This window comes from Mustela nigripes, chromosome 1 (genome assembly GCF_022355385.1).
Source record: "Mustela nigripes isolate SB6536 chromosome 1, MUSNIG.SB6536, whole genome shotgun sequence".
NCBI classification, from domain to species: Eukaryota; Metazoa; Chordata; class Mammalia; order Carnivora; family Mustelidae; genus Mustela; species Mustela nigripes.
Genome location: NC_081557.1, coordinates 105374347 through 105389421, shown reverse-complemented (window position 1 = coordinate 105389421; position 15075 = coordinate 105374347). Strand labels below are relative to the sequence as shown.

General features: G+C 49.7%; 1 protein-coding gene and 1 pseudogene across 3 annotated transcripts in view; both read right to left on the bottom strand.

Annotated features, from left to right (window-relative positions):
- TRPC6 (transient receptor potential cation channel subfamily C member 6) overlaps positions 1-15075 on the bottom strand; it is a 100047-nt gene that overhangs the window by 37225 nt on the left and 47747 nt on the right. The window lies entirely within an intron of this gene.
- LOC132009029 (U4 spliceosomal RNA) lies at positions 1398-1480 on the bottom strand (annotated as a pseudogene).

The following is a 15075-nucleotide window of genomic DNA, read 5'->3' as shown; positions in this document are numbered from 1 at the left end:
TAGAGTTGTGTCGTCTTTAATTCTAATCCTGACTTATGACTTGAATCCCTGCTTGTCTGGACAAGGGAAGGTTCAGCGCTGACAGGCCACCCTTCCTAAGGGTCTGTCCGTCTCCTCCCGGATGGCTACAGCTTTCGTACCAACAGCAAACACATCTCCACAGAGAATGTTTCCTTCCGTTTCAAAGCATCTTCCGGCTCCTCGCGGCAAGCACTAACATTAACCCACCGGAGAAGTGTACGTTTCAGAGACGATTTATTTAGCTTCACCCTGTTGCCAGCACCCTGTGGACGCATGGGGAGCCCGAGGCAGAGTGTTGGGAGGGGCACGTGAGATGCTCTGAGGAACATGGCCCCGGCAGGCACAGGAGGGCAGGCCTCCTCGCAGGGGCCGGCAGTCAACGGAGGCCTGCCAGCAAGGCAACCCAACAAAACGCACCCTTGGCTGTCTCCCAGCTCCCGAACTGCAGTCTGAAAACCCTCCACACGTTGCATCTGGTCACACGTGCTCTGGCTCCATCCCTACCTTCCAAATGCAAAAGCAGAATGTGTAGAACGACTCAAGGAATTCACAAGTTAACACCTTCAAGGCAATCCTCAGTGCCGCTGGATTACAAGTGCCTCCTGCCCCGAGAACAGAGTCTATAAGGCTGTGTTATAGGACTGTACCTTAACCCCAAAGAAACCAAGTTGAACCATCTACCAGGAGGAGGAAAAGCCACCCAAAGCCACACATCAGTCAACAGAAGAGATATTTTCACTCCAGCTGAAGGGCACACTTTGACCAAGTCAGTTCTTCTGTTTAAGAAAAATATGTATTAAGAATTTTTCTCCATCCACTTAGCCATATGCAGCATGACTGGGTCTTTAGTGACCTACATTTTCATGTCTGTATTTTAAAAAGTTGTTTTATCACAAGACGTAAAAACCAGTTCTAGGAAGGAGTGTCACTCACTAGCCATGCCCCTTGGTACACAAATATTGACCAGGCCACGAAAATCAACAGTTTTCACATGCCTCATTGTCCTGATTCTTTCTGCTGGCAAAACAGAAAGAATCTTGCTCCGGAGAGGGGGGGATGGAACAGTCCGTCGCTACTGAAAATGCCGGCAGCGCAAAGTGGCCGCGGAGCCGAGTGGACTGTGTGCTCGGAGCCGAGAGCAAGCGCCTTCATTCCTCCATTTCCTGGTCAAGCGTGATGTGCCCTTGCCGGATGGAACAGTTCTTACACAAACCAAGCTTTATGTTAAGTATGTGGCTTAACGATTGGCTCTTTGCTTCAAAAACCCTTGACACTGTCAAGTGAAAGCACACTTGGACTGAAGCAAACACGTGAAAAATACGGCTATGCCCGCAGCCCGGGAAGAGCCACGTCCACGGCCAGACGTGCACCAAGAGGTGAGGATGGAGGAGATTCCAATTAGCAATAATCGCGCCTCGAGGAAACCTCATTGGCTACGATACTGCCACTGTGCAAAGCCAGGACGGAGGGGATTCCAGAGCATCGTTTCTAGTTCCTGCACGGTGACCCATGGGGAAAATCAGACGCGAGTGTCTGGAGAGTAAGAGTCAACACGACCAGCAAATGTGCAGACCACTTTAGGGGGATGAATGGTAAAAGCACTTTTCTTCTAACTTTATAAGAATGAGGCAGTTTTTACCTCGCTTCCTCCCTGGCCACACACATCCCTGGCCTTCCCTTCAGGGCTGAGGGAGCGGTAAACATTGAGAGTGGTTTTCTGTGTCCCAGGAGAGCAAGGACGGCTTTGCCGTATTCACCAGGAGATCCCCCTGTGCTTAGTGGAAAGACACAGTACAAACCGTAAGAGGAATAACGTTCAAACATTATTGAGCCCACTGTGTCCCATTAAGGCAAACACAACCCCATAAACACACACCAGGTTGACAGAGGTAGCAGACAGAGGAAACAGAGAGCCATATCTTTTTAACGGCATCCCTGTGACTTGCCTGGATCCAAAAGTGGATCCAGGCAAAGGATCCTGTCCTTTGACAAGATCCAAGAAAGGATCTTGTCCTTTCCTGTAACCTTTCCTGCTCTCTCCCCATGTCCTTCACACCCCACGCAGCATACCCACATGTTCACAATGTATTCCCAAATCCGGGGACTCCCATTGGGCTCTCAAAAGAGCAAGTCTTGATTTTGACTCGGTCAGCTTCAGCTTCCCCCCGGAGGTGTCCCATTCCCTCCAACACCATCTTCCTGTGTGCTCAGTCACACGAATCGCGCCGCTCCTGTGTTCAACGAGGGACAGCACACCCCAACCGCTCGTCACTGTTGTTGGGAGCCAGCATGTCTTGTGTATGTTACACATTTTTGTTTATTTTTATCGCCAGTTGACATTTTGCTTTTATAAAGTAGAAACCTGGGGCGCCTGGGTGGTTCAGTGGGTTAAGCCTCTGCCTTCGGCTCAGGTCGTGATCTCAGGGTCCTGGGATCAAGCCCCGCATTGGGCTCCCTGCTCAGTGGGGAGTCTGCCTCGTCTCCCTCTCCCTCTGCTGCTCCCCTCACTTGTGCTCCCTCTCTGATAAATAAATAAATACAATCTTTAAAAGAAAGAAACAAACAAACAAGCAAGCAAACCTGACCATGTGAGAGAACGGAAACCAGAGTAAACAAGGAAACAGGTACAGATTGTTCATAAAATAACAAAGTCGGAAGAGTAAGTTTCCCGGGAGCCCCTCCCGTTCGGGGACCACTCACTTGCGAACATTCGTAGGTAGCTCTCTGGGCACATACATCTACTTTGAGCGATCTTAATAGAGAACCCTCAAGAAAACTAAAAAGCTTAGGTGTACTACAGGAAAAATTTATCCCAATTATCTCATCAAAGAAAGAGGTTTACACGGTTTGCTTCTATTAACAGAAACCTGGTCTCTCTCCACCCGGACACTCTGTGTACGACGGAGTCCAGGCAGGAGAGAAGTGGCCCACTTCTCCTGGGGGGTCCACGAAGCTGGACGGGACGGTGCTGGGAACGGTGGCAGGAATTACGGAAATCCAACATGGCGCCATGCTCAGTCCAGAAGTCACATAAGGACGAGACGGTCACTGAAGTTAGACAGGGTAACTGTAAGACAAGGGCCAGTCCCAGAGTCTCTGGCCTTCAGTAAGGGCAACAACCAGCCCTCAAAGAGAGAGCCAGCGATCTGGTCCGCTGACCTCCTTTTCCTGCCCTCTTGCCCCACAGGGGCCTTGGATGGCTGCACCCGGCTCAGTCCGGGGACAAAGGAGCCCATGGCTGCCACCCACGCCGTCTGCACTGATGCCCACCCCCACAGGCAGAGGACGGGGAGCGTGGTGGAGAGCGGACCCGGGGGCCAAGCCAGCATCCCCCAGCGCACGCTCTGAGAGTGACCCTGACCTCGCCACGGTTCACGCCTGCAGAAACCGCTGCTGAAACGTGTGCACAGAGATGATGGCAAGTGCACAAACTTCTGCCATGAATCACAGGTTCTCATCTCTCTCAGCTTGTCGTCCCGTCTATTCGCTCTCGGGAAAACACCTGCATCCGACTCCAGGCAGCGTCTTCAAAAATGGGCCTGTAACTAGGGTTCGTCCACCTGCGTTAAGTTACTCCCCACATGAGGCTCAGCACGAGCCACTCTGACTAAGCTGAGGGTCTGAAGGGAAGGACTGTGACGTCACAGGAACATTGGCATTGGTCAAATTGTGCGTCCGGCACACGCTGAAGCCGCCGACCGAAGCACTAACAGAGCTAGGACACGGGCTTCAGCAAGCAGAGAGGACACCCTCCCAGCCTCTCCCACAGGCGCCACGTCGCCCCAAGCCCACACCCATGGGACAGTGAACACACAGGAAAGAGGGCTGGATGACATAGCCCACGGGTCACCTTGTCTGGAAGCCACACTTCCGGAATGCCTGTCCTGCTGATGGGGAATGGGCTTTGACACAGCCCTCGAACTGCCAACCACCACCACGGGCCCAACAGTTCGATCATTCATTCATCAGCTCAAATCCTTAGCATTCAGGGCACTGTGCTGGGCACAGGGGACATGTGACAGGAGAGACAGCAGGGAAAGACACACAAGAGAGCACAGAAAAGAGAGCAGTCCACAGAACACTACAGGAGAGTGACTCTTATTAAAGGAACGGGGCCGTGGGCTACAGAACTTAGCAAGTAGTTCTCAATGCAGTCTGAGCGTTGGAGAGAGCCTTCTGAAGACAGAAGCAGGAGGGAGAAGTTAGCCAAGGGAGGGCGGAGAGGAAGAAGCCGCCAGGCACACAGAACCGTGCTTGTCTCTAGGCCAGTAGTCCAGAGAAAGGGAACGGTGTCCATTACAGCTGCAAACCCCGGGGTTCCCTCCCCCAAGGACTTTCTGATTCCTGACTCAGCTGACCTGAAGGTGCGGAGTCTCAGGGCTCAAGGCCAGGCTGTGGATTCCACTGGGGTTCTCAGGTCAGCACTTGGGACTTGTACATCAGGGAGGAAGAAACATTTAAGAAACCCCCCATGAGCTAAGGAGTCCAGCCTAGAAGATTCAAGCTTCAGAACCCAAGGGTTTGGTCTCCAGCTCAGGGAGTTCTGTTCTGAGGGGTTTGGAGCTTGAATCAACCAAGGTCCCACGTCTAGAAAAATGGAGGACAAATTCAGAGTTGCTGAACATAGAGTTCCAGGGATCTGGACTTGAGGCTGCTGCAGGAAGCCTGCAGGATCCTGGAGGAACACGGCCTGAAGAAGGAGTGGCTGTGTCAGGAGCCCAGACACTGCGCCCTGCTCCGGGGTCATCCCTCTGAGCCTCGGATGCCGGGGCTGGAACGTGGGTGGGCGAGGTGTGGTTGTGGACCAGGTCGGAACTTGCAGGGCTGCCGTGCGATGTGTGACTTGTGGACTCCAGCTGGAGCTGATGGGTGATCTAGGACGGACTTTGAATACCCTTCTCCGTCGTCCTTGCTGAGCGCGTTCCGGCCCGAATGAACAAGATGGCAGCTAAGTGTCCCCGAGCCACCTCGTCCGATCTCCACGGTGGCCCAGAACACGCGGACTGCTTTCTCTGCACACCAACGTGCATTTTCACTGCCTTACTACAGTCCTCATCGTCAGCGTGCCCTGTGCTCCAGCCTCGCTGGCCCGGCGTGTGCTCTGGGCTTCCCGCCCCGCTCCCAGATCCTGTGCTTCCCCTGCCTTTCCTGCGGACACGTGTTCCTAAAGCCTGCCCAAACCCTCGTACTGCGGTGCCGAAGTGCCTTACGAGTCTGCAGATGAACAAATAACGGGAAGGAAGCAGAAAAGAAAAGTGAGGGGAAAGCATCGTGTTTTTTCACATTCTTGAGTTTCTCAAACAATGCTATTCCCTAGAAGAACCTACCCTTACTCTGCATTTAGAATGACACTTAATAACCAAGTGTGTGACAACCACACGACACAAAGCATCCCCACCACCAGAGACTTAAATTCGGAGAAGTGTCTCCTTGATTTATGAAGTCAGTGACTCTTCATAAGGCTCCTGCATTGTTCGGGTGGCCAAGGGGAAAGACACGGACCACTCTGGGGACAGAATCCAATCTGCTTCGCTTCCTATAAAATGCCAGCCTATTCATTTAGGATTTCTCCTGCCAGAAGGAAGTAATCAAATCAATAACACACCAGTTTTCAGAAATTAACAGTCAGATGCTTACCCAACTGAGCCATCCAGGTGCCCCAGCACAAACATTTTTAGATATAACACTAAAGGCATGACATATGAATTTTTAAAAATTGGTAAGTTGGGCTTCATCTTTGATGAAGAACATCCACTTTTTGAAAGACACTGTTAAAAGAATAAAAAAATAAGCCACAGTTTGGAAAAAAATGTTTGCAAATCACCTATCTGATAAAGGATTTATATCCAGAATATATAAAGAGCATACAGCGTTCAATAATAAAAATCTAATTAAAAAAGGGAAATAAAACCAATTAAAAATAAGCAAAACTTTGACAAACACATCACCAAAACATGCATATGGATGTCAATAACCACAAAAGAGATGCAAATGATGGCTTCGATGAGACGCACAGCATTCCTGCGAGCACGGCCCAAATTAACAAGAATGACTACCACGCTGCAGTGAGGATGCAGGACAACTAGAACTTTCTTCTGTTCCTTTTTTAAAAACTATTATTATTGTGCAAGACTTCTGGCTCAGTGGCACCGTCTTCTGTGACTGCCCCAGAGCTCCGAGACTGCCGTGCATTGTTGGCTGCTCAGGCGGCGGGAGGTGGGGCTGTGGTTCTGGTTGCCTACCCAATTCCAAGACCAAACCTCTTCCCTCTTGCTCTCTGCTGTCTCACTACCTCGTGGCCAGATGGCACTTCTCACTTTACTTTTGCCTTTCTCCGGAGACGGTGCACCCTTTGAAGAACACTCTTTCCAACCCTGCAATCTTCTAAGTCTTAATCTGCAGTCTAGCTCTGACCGCCCAGGGCTGATTCATTTTTAGTGTTCTTCAGGAGAGGGTCAGCTGAGTCCCTTCCAGCTGTAGTTTTAGATCAAGCCCGGCTTATTCACCAGTTTTCTTCTAATCTCTTTTTTGCAGTTTTTCTTGCTCTGTCCTTGCTTGTCCTTGGGTACACAGGCCAGGATGGAGGGGAGCGGGGCCGGGGGATGGGAGATCCTGCCTTAGGATCCAATAGGTTTCCTTTTTGTTCTTGTGGTTATTTTGAACTTTGATCACCCCTGTTGTAGGGCTCAAGGTCAGGCTGCCCCAAGATGGGCCATTTTGTAGGACCATGATTTAGAGTAAAAGCAATCCAAACCCAACAGATTCAGGAAAATCTCTTTACCTTACCCTCAACTGCCGGCTGGTGCAGGAAGACCGCTATTCACAGACATTCCTCTCCAGCTAAGAAACTCATCTGCATCCCAGGGCAACATGGTTGTTTGCAAACATCTCTCACCTCCCTGCTAATGGGCTTCGCAACCCACAACCCGACCCCCTCTTGAGCTCCCTGACGCTCTGACTTTTCTCCTTATCTTCCCACTGCCATGTCTGTGTGCCCTCCCCGCTCATCTGTCTCCTGTCAGTTCGATTGTAAGTCCAGCTAGAAGGGCCACAGGGCAGAGAGAGGCGCTTCTCCCCGACAAAGTCTTCAGCTCATGCCACAGACATGGTTTCTGTGTGGTTTAGTGGCCCGTTCCTCTTTTTCTCATCCCAAGGATACACGGAAGCCTAGAAACTCGACACCTGGCACTGTTTCCCACTGCCTCTTCCTCTTTCTCATGAAACATTTTGAATCAGTCATACCGGAACTAACACATTCTAGGAGGGACAGACTAAACCATTTCAGTGGTTGTACATTTGAAATAAAAAGTACATCTGATCACAGCCCAAATACTTGTATACTCTGTTATACTTGCAATGATCATTTAAGGCAGGTAGAAAAGAAAGTTATTTAAAATTTTTCTAACATTGCACCAAAAGATTAAGAATGGTTACAGTGGTTCTATGTGAAAATTTCTAACCCTTCCATGTCATTGGAGTAAATATTCTTCCCTCTCTCACTTCTCCCTGTGTTCCTTTTTTATCTTAAAGTTATGAGGGCTGCTACTTCGGGAGGGATCTCTCCCAGCAGACCTTCTTTGTGTTTGCCAAAGTCAACAGGAATGACTCCCTGCCAGCCAGTTGCCTCCCCCGCCCCGCCACTACTACCACCACCACCCCCCCCCCCCCCCCCCCCCCCCCCCCCCCCCCCCCCCCCCCCCCCCGTGACTCATTAGCATTCCTTCCATCTAAAAGTAGCCTCTCATTCATTCTTCTGGGAGCCGCCACCTTTGGGCAGATGGCTGAGGATGGACAGGAGAAAGGCTGGTCATGACTAGCAGGCTGAACACACGGGACCACCCAGCTCAGACTACCCACAGGCCTACATAACCAACAGGTTACTGACATAGTTACCTGCCCCACTTCCTGCTTTAAAAACAGCCCCTGCCCACTGCCTCCGGGTCCTGCCAGCCGTCCCCTGGTGATGTATTCAGGAAACTTCATCTCCTTTGCTCATTGTGCACCCCACCCCCACCCCCCGCCCCACCGCCCCACGGGTCCACCTCCCACATACGGAGTCTCCATCCCATCAATCTCTTATCTTTCTTGCGGTCTTCCTTTTACAGATCTGGACTGTAGGCCAGATCACTGATCACCACAGTCGCTCAGGTAAATTGACCGACAGACAAAGAGGCAGGCTGTCCATCTTCAAATGGGATTCTGCCGCACGGCAAGAGCCTCAATGGCAGATCCCCCATTTCTCAAAACAATGAGTAGTCTCTGGAAGGTAGTGATGAGGGAGCACAAGGCTGGCTGAAGATAAAGCAAAAGCTGGCGCCCTGCACCCCCGTCTCCATCCGCTCCCCCTCAGTCATCTGTGTGACATTCCTCAGGCAGCCCTGACTGCCATGAACAATAAGCAAATAGTTAACTTGCAGAGCTCGCAATCCTGCTAGACAGGAGTCTCCCTTGGTTTACAAATGTCCTAAATCTCACTAACAAAGGCGATTGATAGCAGGATTGTGACATCCCACCAAAAAGTCTCCCAACTATCTTAATGTTAATGGCTGGTCTAAAGACAGCGTTGATCAAGCAACAGCAGCAAGGCCTCAGACACCCTGGCCCTCTTTAGCATATGAAAACTCCATTGAACCCTTCCTTCTCCTCACCTTCCCCCAACAGCAGGGTACATAACCTGCCATCCCTCACAACCCGGGGCAGCTGCATCTCCACCTGCCCACGGGTCCTGTCCCTGTGCTTTAATAAACCACCTTTTTGCACCAGAGATGTCTTAAGAATTCTTTCTTAGCCGTCGGCTCCGAACCTCACCCCACCGAACCTGACTTAGGTTCCGGGACTTCATCAGTCCTACGTGTATGATCTGTCAGTACACAGTGCTGTACATGCAACTTTGGTCTATCAAGTACGACAAACCCTGACAGCAGTGGTTATCTGCAGGTAGATGGCTCAATTCCCTACAACGCTGTTTGGTTTGCTTAAATAGGAGATCCAGAATTTTAATGGCATGTTTGCCCGATAAGAATTTATTTATTGTATTTTATTATTTAATAAAGAATGCATGTATTTAGTGTATTTAAGGCATATGACGTGGTGATTTGATAGTCACAGAGAAAAGTTTACTATAATCAAGTTTATGAACTTAATCATCTACTGACATAGCTACATTTTTTTTTTTAGTTGAGAGTATATGAAATCTACTCTCTTAGCAAATTTCTGGTATTGATGAGGGATAGAAGCAGAAAAATGTTCACCTGTAGCCCAGAAAGCTGACCTAGAACCTGCCTAGTTTGGGTAAGGATCAGCTAAGTACGAATTGCTACATTCTTAAAAGCAGAAGAAAAACTCTATTTCCTCACTACCTCCAGCCCACTGACAAGTCCTTGAAAGAGGCAGAGAGACTGTCCTCTAGGGATGCAGCTGTCTCCATATTAATACTCTGCTAAGGGCAAAAAGCAATCCTAGCCTGACCAGCTCCCCTCCGCACCCCCAGGATCCTGTAAGTCTACTTTATCATACAAAAATTCCTTTGGAAACTTTATCTCTAAAGCCCCCAAGATACGTGTTGGCAATACGTGTTGGCCCAAGTATACGGCCCACTGATAAGTCTGAAGGGTCTCATTTTACTAGAGAGTAATAAATGCTTGAGATGCAGGACCTTGAGATCATGACCTGAGCCCAAGGCAAAGGCTTTAATCCACTGAGCCACCCAGGCGCCCCTAATTTCCTTTGATACAAAAAAAATCCACCTAATCCATTCACTTTCCAACTATTTGTCACTTTGTAACCTTTAGAAATACATGCACAACTATCAGTCTCATTTTCTCCATTAAAACAGGCAACTACCTTAAGTAGAGATCTAAAAGGAATTGTTAAAAAGATGAAAATATGTAAAAATCTAGGGTCTGATTTTTGTATAACCATGGAAGAAACAAACAAAATGAAGTTAAAGATTCCACAGTCATGTTGTTTTTGGAACAAACACCATGGTAGGTCCCTCGCCATGGTGAGGCACATCTCCTTGGAGTCAGTCAGAATCTGACTTGTGTTCCACATTGCAGACTTACCGAGTATGCGATCGCGAGTGACTTAATCTCTGAGATGAACTAATTCTCTGAGGATGGGGAAGGAAAATACTAACCTTGTAGGTGTGTTTGAATGAGTAGGAACCATTTTAAAATGGACCACAGCAAGATGCTTATTAGCCCTAAAATTTTTGGAATTTGGTGATGGAAGGAAAAGGAGGAGGCAGAGAGGGTCCCTGGTTGGCTCAGCCCATGGAGCATCCGGCTTTTGGACTCTTGGCTTTGGTTCCAGTCAGGATCTCGGGGTCCTGGGATAGAGCCCCGTGACTGGCTTTGTGCTTAGCGGGCAGTCTGCCTGGGATTCTCCCTCTCCCTCTGTCCCTCCTCCTGCTCGTGCATACTAAGGAAATAGGTAAATAAATAAAATCTTTAAAAAATAAAAAGAGGAGGCATAGGGAAGAGACCAGGGTGACACTTACATTTCTGGCTCACAGGAACGGACCTGAACTGAGACCTACAGTGAGGGTAAAGCTGCCTTAAGGGGGAAGAGGATGCTCTGCCTGCCCCAAAGGCAGAAGGGGAGCAGGAACACAATGTACCCTTGGAACTCAAGGTCGTTTCATGTGCCTTGAGGGTCCCATGCAGGAGGAGAGCTAGAAATCGGGGCGGAGGAAAATGGCCTTGAAGGGTAGACAGTCCTTTGAGTTATACCGCAATGTTCGGGCTTCACCCCGAGGTGAGACGGTGACACCAAGAGTGTCCCCAGCCGGACTGGAGTGGAGAGGAACAAGTGAAGGGGCCAAATGACCAGTCGGGAGCTAGGGCAGACGACGGTGGCCTGCAGTGAGATCGCGGGAATGTGGGTGTCAGGACAGGCTTCCCTGCCCCCCACCCTACCGGGGCAGCTGCTCCAGAGCCCGGGGTGCCGACTGCCTCCTCTGCCTGGTGCCCATCACCATATGTTTCAGCCACACGGGGGCGGGAAGAACCGTGTCCCATGTCCAGTCCCTCACACAACATCTGCCCCGTGCGGTGCTCAGTAGGTGTTAATCCAAGTGTGAACGTGAGCGTCTCTCTTCTGGTCTGTGCCGGTCCTTTTAGCAATGACCAGTCCCGAGGGGATGCAGACCTCTTGGCGATGCAACTTTTCCCCCAGAGCACAGATGACTGCCATCATCCTCAGACTTCTGAGTGCTAATATCCGCGGGAAATTGTGTTAAACACCAACCCTTAACGGTAACCACGGTGTATTTTCTGCCCTTAGAAGCTTACACCTAAGCTATATATATTTTTTAACTGTCAAAAATTTTCTGTATATTTTAGTGTCCTTTTTCCTTTGTAAAATAAAAATCAAGAACTAGAGTTATTGTTAACTGAGTAGACCTTCCTAGGTATATGATTCCTAATTGGTCTCTTGGTTTTTATATGTAAATTTCTTCTACAATTTTCTAAATATCAAAAGATAAGTAAATAGGCTTAGCTTCCAAAATCCAGGGAATGCATTTTTTTTTTTAAGTATAACTGATTAGGTCCTGTTTCTATTCACTGTTCACATAAATTCTGAAGAAATGTGGAAGGCTACAATTTCAAGCCATCGTATAGGTACAAGGCTGTGGGGTCTCTCATAAGTTGTACTTAACCCTGGATAAAGCCCCATAGGGTGATTTTAGTTCATTATAATTTGTCAGGATTATAAATTATTTCTTCTTTTTATTTTTTATTTCCTGTAATATGTTTACTTCCTGCGCTCATCTGCACTTCTCCTGAAAATGCTAAGTGAGGTTCCTGGGTTTTGCAAGGCTCTGCTGAGTCACCACCTCTGAATCTTGGTTGAACTTATTTTCACCAACTTGAAAAACAATGCTCGAAACCACTATATTCAATTAAAATTGAAGCCTCTAGATACTTAAAACATTCATGAAGCAGTCTTTTGCTTTGCTTCATCACTTTATATGACTGAACTGAGCAAGCAAGTGTTCTTTTTTTTTTAAGAGTTTATTTATTTATTTGACAGACACAGATCACAAGTAGGCAGAGAGAGAGGAGGAAGCAGGCTCCCTGCTGAGCAGAGAGCCCGATGCGGGACTTGATCCCAGGACCCTGGGCTCATGACCTGAGCCGAAGGCAGAGGCTTGACCCACTGAGCCACCCAGGTGCCCCAGCAAGCAAGTGTTGTTATGTAACACCAAGGGAAAACAGGAATTTCACAATTTCCGCTTCTGTGACAGAGCCCCAGTACTATTCATCTAACAGATGACATGCCTTTGTTAAGTGGGGTGTGCTCGAGTATGGATGCCTGTGATAGCTAGTTATTTTCCAGACACCTTACAGCTTTCATGGCAATAATGATGCACCATTTGAAATTGATTAATTAACCAACTTTGTGAAATTATTTACAAAAGGATACATTTTTCAAATGAAGTAACTAAACAGTTACTCTTTTTAAGTTGTTTTAAGCACTCTGTTCAAGTTACAGCCACCCCAAACCCTTTCTGGAATGCGATGGAATAGAAACTATTTTTATCAGTATCTGTCTGTGTATCCATATCCATAAACAGATTTGTATCTATTGGAGTAACTCTGTGTTACATGGATGTATGCTCTATGACCTTGGGCATGTGTCACGGAAAAGGTAAAAGTCAGAGCAATGGGTATTTATGCAGCTGGTAGGCCCTGACACACTTAGGGGTGTGAGGTCACAAGCAAATATGCCCATAAGAATTCTTCCAGCCAAAGGCAATTTTGACCAACCGAGTAAGTTCTTAGATGTTTAGGGGAGTCTAAGTTGACCTACCAGTGCATATGAAGGAATAATTTATAAAATAACCCCTCAGTCAAATTAGTGTCCGGGACAGTGACAGTAACGGTTCTTCCCCAGCTACACATCCTGGAGATGTGAACCACAGACAGACACCGTTCTCCTCCTTTTAACTACCGATAAACTGAATTTCAGCTGAAACCAAGCAATAATATGCAAACTTAAAGAATTCCCAAGCCCTTTACACACCAGGCTGGTGGGGGCGCCTGGGTGGCTCAGCAGGCAGAGAGTCTGAGTCTCGGTTTCGGCTCAGGTCATGAGCTCCAGGTCATGAGACTGAGCCCCACTTTGGGCTCCGCACTGGACATGGAGCCTGCCTGGGACTCTCTCCCACCCGCCACCCCTCCTCCACCTCCCTGACTGAGCACCCGCGCTCTCTCTAGTAAATAAAATCTTTTAAAATAAACAAACAAACACCTAACTTGGGGATCCACAAGACTTCACCTTGTGACACAGGTGGGTAGATCGAAAGGTCAGAAAAGCTTCACACGTCATGAAGAGCCTAGGAAGCTCAGGGAGGGTTAGTGGATGGGCCGGGTCTTCACCAGCACCGGCGGAGCGACTCCGAGGACATGGGTCGACACTCGGCCCCCGGGCAGGGTCAGTGGTGACAGCCCTGAGCACTCTCCGGGAGCCAGCAGGTGCTGCTGCTTCATGAAAACGGTCAAACGGTCCGGGTGTGCACAGAGCCTGCCTCCGTCCTCCAAGGAGGTCCCCTGATCCGCACAGCGTCCTTAACATTGTTTCAGTGCAGACTCATCTGAAGGCCAAGTGAAACAATGCTCCAGACCCAGCAGAACAGTTTGTTCTACAGAATTCAATAATCTCGGAACCAGGAGGAATCTCAGAAAATGCTTGTCTCGGAACTTCTTACATAGATAGCATCTATGCTGGACCATGCAAAACAGAATTCTACAAATAACTCAACCCTCCAGGAATCCTAGGAGGGCCTTACTGTTACTGTGGCCGTGGCACAGATGAGAGAACGGAGGGACACGGGCAGAACACGCTCCCCATCCCCCAGCTCCCCGGTGGCAGAGCAGGGATCTGACCCAGGGAGTCTGGCCCACGGTCTACACCCTTCACCTGCTCAGGACCTGGCTCTCCGCCCAGGCAGGTGGTCAGCTTTCCTCCAGGGTGTGGGGGCTGTGATGGGGCCGATGGGCCGCACGCAGGGCATCTGAGATGTACCTGGATTCACGGTCGTGACTCTAAGGACATCTGCTTGGTCGTACTGCAGGAAGGTTATTTACCAGCTCCTTCTCCTGAGTCCCATGCATATGATGCTGGGGCGGACATAGTTGGAGACTTTCCATGTTGAACGCACTTTGCAGGCTGCTATGTTCTCATCCCATGCAACGCCGCAGGCCCACATCGACCTTTCCTCCACATCCCTGCCCCGCTCCCAGGCCGGGCACCCACGGTGCTGCGCTGCGCTCTTCCCGACAGGAGTCAAGCTCCCCGCCGCCCCCCCCAGCTCTCCCTGCACCTCACACCCCCTCACCCACGCGCCTCGGCCTGTTCCAGCCACAGAGGAGCGGGTGGGCAGGAGGGGCCCTGCGGGTCAGAGACGCCGCCTGTCTCCCGAGGTAGAGCCGAGCCCCATGGATGAGGTCCAGCATCTGACGGATGGCTCTTGATGCTGGAGCAGCAGCAAGGACAGGTCAGGTCCCTCCTGAGACCCGGCACACGCCTGGGACCCGTGGACACGCCTCCAAAGCTCAGAGGCTCAACCACAGGGCTGCTCCGGGAAGGTCCTTTCTTAGGTGTGCAGAGGGACTCCGGTAAGCTTATACTCAGAACTTTGTATTTTCTTTAAACAGAGCCCTTGGAATTATATGAGCCCCACAAAAGCCTAGGTCTCCTGGCTGAAGCTGCATTCGGCCGGGCTATTTGGAAACTAGAAACCAGACACTGTGCTGCTCGCGTGCCCACAGTCTGCCTCCCACTACTTTCGAGGAACGCTTACTTTGTTCCATCAAATCCTGGGCCAACCTGAGTGCAAGGCAGAACTTCTCTCCATAAAGATGTTCTTCCTTCCTCCTGGCTTGCTGGATTCCTGGGTGCAAGACTCAGTGGGCCGGTCTGGAAGCTTCCAGTCCATGGAGCGCAGAAGGCTGGTCTTAATGGGAAGTCCCTGCAGACAGGACATCTCCCCGCCTGGCTTCTGGAGCCACACTCCGTCCCAGCCCCTTGCATTCTCTTCCCACCCCT